The sequence below is a fragment of the Vipera ursinii genome (assembly GCF_947247035.1).
Source record: "Vipera ursinii genome assembly, chromosome: 2".
Lineage (NCBI taxonomy): Eukaryota > Metazoa > Chordata > Lepidosauria > Squamata > Viperidae > Vipera > Vipera ursinii.
The window spans coordinates 280,799,410-280,810,375 of NC_139513.1; positions in this window are offsets into that span (position 1 = coordinate 280,799,410).

The window sequence follows — 10,966 nt, forward strand, 5'->3', positions numbered from 1 at the left end:
ACCTTTGACCTTTTGAATGTGTTCTGGCTATTCAGGGAAAGTGATTATTCACTGATTACAACTAAAACAACAGGAGGTAAAAAAGATAACATTGTTCAATGATCTTTCTTTTATCCACCCAGAGTGCTCTTTACAACCCCAGACTATCTTCCTTAAAATATTTACCAATATACATATTTTATTTATTTCTTTATCCCACGTATGTTTTGCCTAAGCCAATATAGACTTACAGCAGTTTATAAAATGTTCAAAAATCAACACATCCACAGTAAAAACTAATATCATAAAAACCAGATAGAGCAACAATTAACCAATACTGTAGTAATGATGATAAATGCTGGTACTAATTAAACCAGTGACAACAAACTAACCTCCACATGCTGTCTGGGAGATATCTATCTTGAATAACTTCCAGAACACTGTAATTAACTGGGTAGGTGATAACGTTTTCAAAGTATTGGGAGTGCTGCAGTAATTTTAATTTTTTTAACAATGCCTCCAGAGTCCTCATGAAGAACCACTTTGTGTTTTGGTGAAGGCACTGGAGTAGAGTTCTAGTCTTCCTTTAGGCACAGAAACTGGTTGGGTAACTTTGGGCCAGTCACTTTGTCTTTCAATCTAATCACTCTCACATGGTTGTGTGTGGAAAACAGGAGAAGGTGGCATTACATCCACCATCTTGACTTAGGTTCAACCAAACTGGATAGGTCTCACCTAAAGAGTTGGACTGAAACTCAACATTAAGAAAACCAAGATCATGGTATCCAGCCCTCTCAATTCCTGGTAAATAGATGGGGAAGAAATGGAGGTAGTGACAGATTTTATTTTCCTGGGCTCCAAGATCACCACAGAGGGGGACTGCAGCCAAGATATTAAAATATGCTTGCTCCTGGGGAGGAAAGCCATGGTAAATCTAGACAGCATACCAAAAAGCAGAGACATCACCCTGCCAACAAAAGTGCATATAGTCAAGGCCATGGTGTTCTCAGTTGCACTGTATGGCTGTGAAAGCTGGACCATAAGAAAGGCTGAGCACCAAAGAATTGAGGCCTTTGAACTATGGTGCTGGAAAAGACTCTGCGAGTCCCTTGGACTGCAAGGCGATCAAACCGGTCAGTCCTAGAGGAGATCAACCCTGACTGGTCTTTAGAAGGCTAGATCCTGAAGTTGAAACTCAGGTACTTTGGCCACCTAATGAGAAGGAAGGACTCACTGGAGAAGAGCCTAATGCTAGGAAAGGTTGAGGGCAAGAGAAGGAGAGGACGATAGAGAACGAGGTGGATGGATAGAGTCACTGAAGCAGTAGGCGTAAGCTTAAATGGACTCCAGAAGATGGTAGAGAACAGGAAGGCCTGGAGGAATGTTGTCCATTGGGTCATGATGGGTCGGACACAACTTTGCAACTATCAACAACAACAACAACAACGAGTTGGATGAAGAGTGCCTTTCCCATAAATTTAATTGTGATACCAAACATTATCCATTTTTCTTAGTTCCAGGGTGAAAAAATAGCTCAACTCTCTTTCTCCTATTCAATTTTTACATTAAATTACTGGTAAGGTAATCTGCTAGTTTAGGGCTTCATATCATCAGCAAGCTGATCCCAATTATTTTTTTTTTCATCCTTATGCTGGCCCAATGAGGCTATTGAAGTCCTGTCCCAGAGTCATCTAGATCTGTGGATATTCCATCTTTAACTTTCCCCATTTGAGAGTGGGCACAATTTTGAGGTCTACCCCATCTCACAACTCATCCTTGTTAAGCAGATGACAGCTGTGTTGAGGAAAACATGCTGGCATTACCATCTTTCCTTTATCTGCAGTATAACAAGTCAACACATTATGCGAAAACTGATGTCAAGATTGTCCCAACGGTGGGTTTTTGTTTTGTCTTTTTGAAAAGGCAACTAGACTGATTTTTTGAGGAAGAAAAAAAAAGAGGTTTTGCTTCCCATCCAAGGAGCTTCATTAGTTGTACTGGATGGTGGGGTAGATGGAAGGACAGGTACTGACCTGAGACTAGATGGTGGGAGGATGGAAGGATAGGTTCTGACAGGATGGTGGGAAGGAATGGAAGGATTATGATTCTTTTCAGTCATCTGGTCTTAACACACTCTGAGAGCCCTTGAGGTTACTTGGCGGTTTTATCTGTGCCCTTAGGATCACTTGAATCCAAGTGTGGGATCTTGATGTCAAGATTGTACAGTAATACTGTCGTTTGTTTGTTCAATGTCTATAGACTAGACACCTGGATAGGACATCCACAGCACCACTCAAGGGGCCTGGAATAGAGATATAAAGCTAAAATTGTTATTGTTGTCCTCATCTTTATATTATATTAAGGAAAAATCCAGAACACGGGAGCATAACCTCAAACTGACAGGAGGGAAGTTCAAAAATAATGTTAGAAAGTATTACTTCACAGAAAAAGCAGTGGAAGGTTGGAACCAACTTCCAGCATATTGAGTAGGTCAGTGATCAGTAACTGAGTTTAAATATGTTTGGGATAAACACATGTCCATCATCCAACAAAAATTAAAAATAAAAACATAAAATAAAAATTAATAAAATAATAAATAAAAATAATAAATAAAAACTAAGCATTAAACAAATAAACTCAAAGGACAGACTCAATGGACTGCTAGGTCTTTTTCCGCTGTCAGTTTTTTTATGTTTCTATTTTTCTGAGAATTAAAAGTGGTGTAAAAGAAGGTCTGGTTTACATTCTAACCTCACATGCAATTTATTTTATTGCTTTCAAAAAAACCTTCTAAAAACACACTGGTCTTAGGAAATAAAATATTGTTCAAAATTATTTCCACTCTCTTAATTGTTCTCTGCAGCCTCATTAAAAACAATAATCAAATATGCAAGCTGTTTCCCAAGAGATTTACTTCGAAAATAAAAGTTATCCTTATTCTTTAATCTGGGAGGGCTACAGTGTTCCACATGTACAAATGATCACTCGATACTGCAATCAGTGATGGTAAATTTGAGTGTGTGAATTCATCTAGGGCTAGATAAATAATGTCATTATGCACACATACATGCACACACAAGAAGATAGTAGGATATCAATACTTCCAAGCAAACTATTATGTAAAGTAATGCTGATTAGTTAATTCAAAGCTTTAATTCTAATTTAACTTTAGCCTCACCTGCATTTTAAGAAAAATATTTCCCTATTTTAATATTACTCCAGATAACACAATAGTGGGAGATATCCAAGCTACTCATTAGCCCAAAGACTCAATTTTGGCCAGATGGCTGGCCTTGCTCTTTGAATAGTCAAGAGGCTTAGCGTTGTGATTTATGGTGGGTTCAATCAGGTCTGCATTTACAATAGATTAATCCGTTGTTGTTTGGTCAGCAATGGCTACACTTTCATGCTGCTCTTATTTTACAAAATCCAGATGCATCCATAAATCTCCAGGTAAAATGGTGGAAGCACCAGAAGTAGAAACAGCAGTGGCCAAAGCCCAGAGAACAGATTGCCTTGCTGTTCCCTGAACTGCCTCATTGGTCATTTGAATAGATCCTGCCAAATTTGATATAGCATTTCCCATTATGTCATTAACAACAACAGATATTTTGAATCAAGAATTCACCAAGTAGCCAAAATGTATTTCCAGGAATAAGGAATTAATTTTGTTAAATAAACCTCTAAACATATTTCCCTGTAAAAGGGAATTCTATGGGGATGTTTCCACTAGAATGGAAGATTTCCATGAAGTCCACCCCAAAATGCAAAGAACTGTGTTAACTGTATAAAGACTTGGCACCTAATTTCCTATATCTCTTGAGAATGCTTCACTATGCTTTCCATCCTTCTCATAGAAGGTTTTTTTTCCCCTTTCTTAGCACTGTGAGATAAAATCTATCAAATCTGTATTTTGGAAAAACAAGACATAATGTATAGTCTAGTCCCCATTTAGCGACTGCTTCATATGGCAACCATTTGCAATTACAACAATGATGAAAAACTAACTTTGCAACCAATCCTTACATGTATAACTTTTGCAGGTCTATAAAGCAAAGGAAAGATGAAGGAAGATTATAAACACAGTCATTGTTTCACCTAGCAATTGCTTCACTTAATGACTGAATTGCTAGTCCCAATAGTAGTCACTAAATGAGGACTGCCTGTAAATTTTATCTCAGCTTAATATTTATGTGCTTAATAAAGGGCAGCTAAGTTTGATGACTAAATCATCACAGGTGAAAAATATATTAGGGAAAATGATTTGCTCAAACAACTACTTTCTTGCATTGTAGCATTCTGTATGTGTAAATATGCTTATATAATATATTACCGAATGATATAAATTTCAGTTAAAGTTATATTTGGTACCTGAACACAGAAATTTAATACTTCATTGATTTTCTTATGTTTACTGTAGGAACCATTATTGAAATCTGGAACAATCTGAGGAATTCAAGTTAAACAAATTTCCATATAACATAAAAAATATTCTTTATGTGCATTAAATTCTTGATGTAAATTGTTGATGGTCTTAAGCTAAGTCTGACAAAATCTATTTTTGCTGAAAGATAATACCTGATTAATAGTAGATATAAGTAGCATGCCCTATTTTAGATGGACTGTTTATTCTGCATTTGTAATTTATACTGAAATATACCTTGTTTAGTTTAGTTTGGCTTTATTTTTAAGAAGAGTTCAGTCTAGCTTTGCACTGTTATTTGGGTCTGTAAGAAAATATGTATAAAAGACTGTATAAAAGAAAATGTGATTATACTCTGATTCTTCCATGAGGATTAATCAATGTAATTTATTTAAAAGTATGACATCCTAGAAAGTCCCCACATTTAAGCCCCCTATTAATCCATAATATTAATTTCTATACACTCTTGGATATTTAATCATTATCTCATTGAATCAAGTGGCTAAACAACAGAGAGGCTGTTGTGACTTCAGTTATTCTCAGTGGCTTTACTCTCAAGCTTCTATTATAAAAATTCCTTGAATTGAAACATACTGGAGCAATTATTAAGGAAATCTCATCAGAAATAGGTTTTATATGCTGTACTACCACAATATACCTTTCTTTCAGTGGGAGGTTTAATTGGAATATAGACATGTATCGACAAATATTATGGAACAAAGGATAGAAAATGTTTTACATTTTCAAATATAATCTACATGTTTAAGCAATCAGTTGCAGAAAAGCAGTTTCATTTCAGTGGCGTTAAAATTAATAAAGGAATAACCATGCTGCTTTCATCTCTGCTAAGATAAATAGAGATGGACAGGAGCAAAATTACAAATGGAATAATTTATTAGGAAGTAGCTGACTTATGAAACAATTATGAAATATAGTTCAAACTATTTTGCTTGACATTTAACTATTTTGTTGAGATTTAGCAATTCTTAATACCGGTTGGGGGAAAAATAACCTACCTATCACTCATGCCAAATTAGTTGCTAAGTGAATACAGGAATATCTGTATCCTTGATGCTTCCATGGTTCAAGTAAGACTTGGAAAGTTGCTGCCTGTCCCCTCTCACTTAAACATATCCCGTTACTTTCCCCCCTTTACTCTTTTCTACTCATACTGTAGTTTGTTACCAATGAACAAATCTTTCTCCATTAACTGCCACCAACTAGCACACACTTTAAGCAAATGGTGCAATAACAAACTGAGGATGCAATGGGATAATTTGACATGGCCAACTCACCATGGACATCTTGCTACAGCCATCTCACCACAGTCAACTAGCTGTGGAACAACTCGTTGTTGCCAACTCTCCACGGGACAACTTCCAATGGAAAATTCCACATGGGATAAGTCAACACAATAGATGTTATCTGCCATTGTTTCTTTAATATTATTTCCATTTTTGTCAATAGAAATAATGTCAAAGAAACAGTGGCAGATAACATTTATCACATTGAGTTATCCTGCATGGAATTGTCCATGGTGAGTTGTCCTGTGGCAAGTTGGCTGCAGTAAGTTGTTCCATGGTGAGATGGTCATAGCGAGATGACTATGGCAAGTTGGCCATGGTGAGATGGCCATGGTGAAATGGCTATGGCTGATGAGACTTCAATAGCTTACCGTCTAAGCTGTTTTGGGGGAAACTCCATTTTTATAAATGTCTATGGAGATTCTCAGTCATCCAGGTCATGGTTGTCCCAAAGGTGCTTTTTACACAAGGCAACTGGACTTTCTTGCTTTTCTTTGAAGAAGTTTGGCTTCTCATCTAAGAAGCTTCTTCAGCTCAGAGCTGAAGAAGCTTCTTGGATGAGAAGCGAAATGTCTTCAAAGGAAAACAAGAAAGTCCAGTTGCCTCTTGAAAAAGCATCCATTTTCCTAACTTAGCAATGAGCTGAACCAATTAGCTGTTGCTTTATGAAACTCCATCAGCTGGGTTACTAAGAGGCAGTATATTTCACAAACAATAGATCATTTATCTTGTGATTAGGTAAGATAAAAAGGCAAAATAGTTAATGAAGATACACCCTATAAGAGGTTGTCTGGAAGGTTCCTATAATACAGGATGTCTGAACAACCCTCTGGGGGCTAAGCCTTACCTCTGTGTGCAGTTAAAAGGTAGGCATTTCAAATGTAAAATTAAGTACTGGAGGCTCATTATGTTTAGCTCTTCTTATCCACATGTATCTCCTTTAAGAAATGGATGAGATGGATGAACCCAAAGAGGAAAGGAAAAGTAGATTCTTAGGCACAATCCTTTACTTAATTTATAAAAGCTTTTATTTTTTTCAGGCTGAGGAAAAGGATTTTCAGAGAATTTAAGCCATTCTGGACATTAGGTTAAGTAACATAGGTGCTCTATATGTTAGACAGACTTGAAAATGGAAACTTGTGTGGATTTTTGTCTAGATCTCCCAGATTACTCTAGATTCCCCATGATGGCTGGGAATTCTGGGAGTTGAAGTCCACATGTCTTAAAGTTTCAAGGTTGGATGCCCTTTCTCTAGATAACTAAGCTAAGTGAAGTAGGTGAAGCTAGTAAGATAAACTAGTTGCTTTTCTTCAAGGCTTTGAAACTTTTTTCCTTTTTTTTTTTTTTTTGCAAAGTTTCTCATTAAAGACTGCTGAATAGTTGTAAATTTGCCCCATTTTTCAGTTAACTTTGCAAGGCAGTTTTCTAGGGTAACTATTCTTTCCTTTCCTATTTTTAATGTAGAAACCAGAGAACAGTTCACCAGATCATTTAAGGCCAGTGGTGTGTGTGTGTGTGTGTGTGCGTGAACTTCTTTTCAAATATGTGGAATAATTTTGCAACCACCTGACTTTGCTTCTGCTTGTAATTTTTTCTTTCTTCCATTCAATCATTCTCGGAGACTGTAGTTTTCTTCCTAGGGCTGAGACAGACTGACTGGTCCATGGTCATCCAGCTAGCGTTGTGCCTAAGGCAGGACTAGAACTCATAGTCTCCCAGTTTTTTTTTTAAATTCCATTTATATCCCGCCCTTCTCCGGAGACTCAGGGCGGCTTACAAGCTTAGCAGTAGCCTTCATTCTATGTATATGCCTGCTTGTTAGGGCTTTCACACACACACCCCCAAGCGGCATTATTACAAAGTCAGCTTAATTGCCCCCAACAATCTGGGTCCTCATTTTACCTACCTCGGAAGGATGGAAGGCTGAGTCAACCTTGAGCCTGGTGGGACTCGAACCTGCACTAATTGCAGGCAGCTGGTGTTACTGTTTGTAGCCTGATGCCTTAACCACTACACTAAACTGGCTCTCCTGCTTGCAACATAACCCATCACAAATTCCTAGAAGTGAAACACCATTATTTGTTCCAAGCACAATTTGTGGCATGATTCTTTCCTATATCAGTCCCAAGCCAACACTACAGAAATGGTGAGGTTTTCTCAAAGATCAGAAACAAAGATCAGGATAAATTTAATTTAATTTAATAATATTTCTATACCGCCCTTCTCCCTGAGGACTCAGGGCGGTTCACAGGGCAAAAATAAAATACAAAGTTACAAATAAAGGTAAAGGTAAAGGTTCCCCCGCACATGCGTGCTAGTCGTTTCCGACTCTAGGGGCCGGTGCTCATCTCCGTTTCAAAGCCGAAGAGCCAGCGCTTGTCCGAGGACGTCTCCGTGGTCATGTGGCCGGCATGACTAGACGCCAAAGGCGCATGGAACGCTGTTACCTTCCCACCGTAGTGGTCCCTATTTTTCTACTTGCATTTTTATGTGCTTTCGAACTGCTAGGTTGGCAGAAGCTGGGACGAGTAACAGGCGCTCACTCTGTTACGCGGCACTCGGGATTCGACCTGCCAAACTGCTGACCTTCTGACCGACAAGCTCAGCGTCCTAACCCACTGAGCCACCGCGTCCCTTAAGTTACAAATATTAAAAGGAAATTAAATAATTGCCCGATTTTAAAACAATTGATATGCTACAATTATAAAACCCCAAAGATAAAATTAAGAATGCAAAAAATAAAAAACCCCACCAATCCCCATCAGGCTAGGCCGGCTTGTGCAAACAAAAACGTCTTCAGATCGCGGCGAAAGGAGCGAAGATCGGGCGCCATCCGGAGCTCTACCGGTAACTGATTCCATAGTTCCGGAGCGCCCACAGAGAAGGATCTCCCCCTGGGGGCCACCAATCGACATTCTCTGATCGGTGGCACCCTGAGGAGACCCTCTCTGTGGGAACGCACAGGGCGCAGGGAGATTGATGCCGGCAGCAGGTGTTCCCTGAGGTACTCCGGACCCCTGCCATGTAGGGCTTTAAACACCATTACTAGTACCTTGAATCAGGACTGGGAACACCTGACCTCTCATATTTGCCCTGGAAATATGGACTATGTGGTCATGAGGTTTGGAAATGTCAACAGCCTTGTTGCTTATTTTTTATATAAACTCTAGTGCAATCTTCTTCAAGGATCTGTATTTGAATCAGTGTTCTTTCCTCTTTTATAAACGATCTGGTGCTTGAGTGAAATGGCCAAGTTTGCTGACCAAACCAAATTGTTTAGAGTAATTAAAACAAAAAAAAGAACAGTAAAAATGTGTTTAGGAAATATATTGGCTCCTTTACTATATAGACACTGGATTTCATCCAATGCTAGTTTTTTGTAAACTTTGCTCTTGGCCTTTTGTGTAGTGAGATCTTTCAGATTACCCATTATAACTACTGGAATAATATCTTCTGTCTCGTATTTCATTTTTAAATAGTTTATGATTATTCCAACTGGGCAGAAGAATAGAGAAGATCTTCATCTGAATATTGGATGGTCTGTCTTACAAACAAAAGTTATTTCATTTCTTCAAAAGCTGTTGGCCCAGGGTTGTATCTATGTAATCTCTTGTTAATTAACATTCTGGAGTTTTGTGTTCTTTTTAAATCACTTAATTGTACAGCAACTGTCTGATACTCCTCAGACATGGGCAACTAGTTTCTTTATTTGATAATATAAATCAGAGTTACTGGATGAATTAGTTGCTGAATTTGGCATGCTGAATGTATTAAAAATAATAATGTAGTTTGGATTTTATCCAAAGGCATGTCAGTCAAGTAAAATACCATAGGCTAGATCCTAATGAAGCTACCATTAATTCTGGATTCTTGTAATGGTATGTGCAAATGACCCTGGGACACAGGAGGAAGAACTACAGCCTAGACAAAGATTTGATAAATGAAATTTGTCTCCAAAGAAGGAGTAGGAGTAGAGAAAGCATCTCTAAAAGGACCAACCCTAGTTTTTGGGTGAGAAAACTTAAGAGAGGCATGAAGTACTTGCATACTTGCAAGATTCTACGTATTACTATATCATTACACTAGTGTTATACTCATGATCGGTGCTTCTGTCTGGACTACCTCAAAGGGTTGGCAACTCCCCTTCTCCAAACTTCAATTTATCTGCCTTGCTTATGCAAAAATCATTGTAGTCAAACATGACACACTTTAATATTTTGATTCAGAAATGGCCATACAAGATTTGTACCTTATGAAGCTGAAGTTTGTAGCCCAATTGTATAATGAAGATACATTCAGCCTTCAAAGTCCTAGAACATCTGATATAGAGGCTGATTCAGAGAAAGTCCCCCTCTGGATCTCAAAAATAACACACACACACCCAATTATTTGGAAGCTCAATTCAATATATTTGCAAAGTTTACCATGGCAGTCAAAGACTATGATCCCAAACCTTTATAGGAAGGACTTTGAAGCTATATAAATACCAAGTAATTTAAGAGTTGGCTTTTGCACAGCAAAACTCAGTTAAGCTTCCTCCATTAGGGATGTGTGCGTGTTTGTGTATGTGAACATACATATAGTATATTAAAAGCCATGCATTTCCTAGACGTATCCTGAGAAATTGTCTCTGTTTGTGTGTGAGAGAGAGAGGCAGGGGAAGGAGAGAGGGGCTACGTTAGGAAATCATTTTTAAAGCAAAAAACCTGCTATAAAATAATGTAATGAATCTATAAAGTGCATTTCTTCTAGCTGTGTTTTTCCCCCCTATTCTCTCTTTCTCAAGAAATGGATTTGTTCAGTTATTGTTCCACAGCCTAAATTACCAAGCCACCTTGTTATTTTTTTTAACCCCCATTTTGAGATGCTAGTATTTCAGGAAATATTAAAGGTCTCCTGATGAAATTTTTAAAACAGGTTCCTTTATTGAACATTTTGCACTCCCAGTCAAGCTGTCATCACCCCTTATAATAACCTACACATGCCCATAAACTTAGGAAGGAGAAAATAAAGAATGTTACGTTAGCTTCAGTTTCGTTCTGATCAAAAGCCTTTTTTTTAATCTGATGAACAGCAGCAGCTGCATAAATTCAGAACATATGGAAACAGTATCTGGAAACAGAATCTTGAAAGAAGAACTGTGATACAAATGATGATTTTTAAGGGAATAACATTTATTCATCATCAAGCAAAGTGACCTGTTCTAAAAAGAATTGGTAAGCCTACCCATTCTTCCTTTTTTTTTCCTCCTTTACCTGAC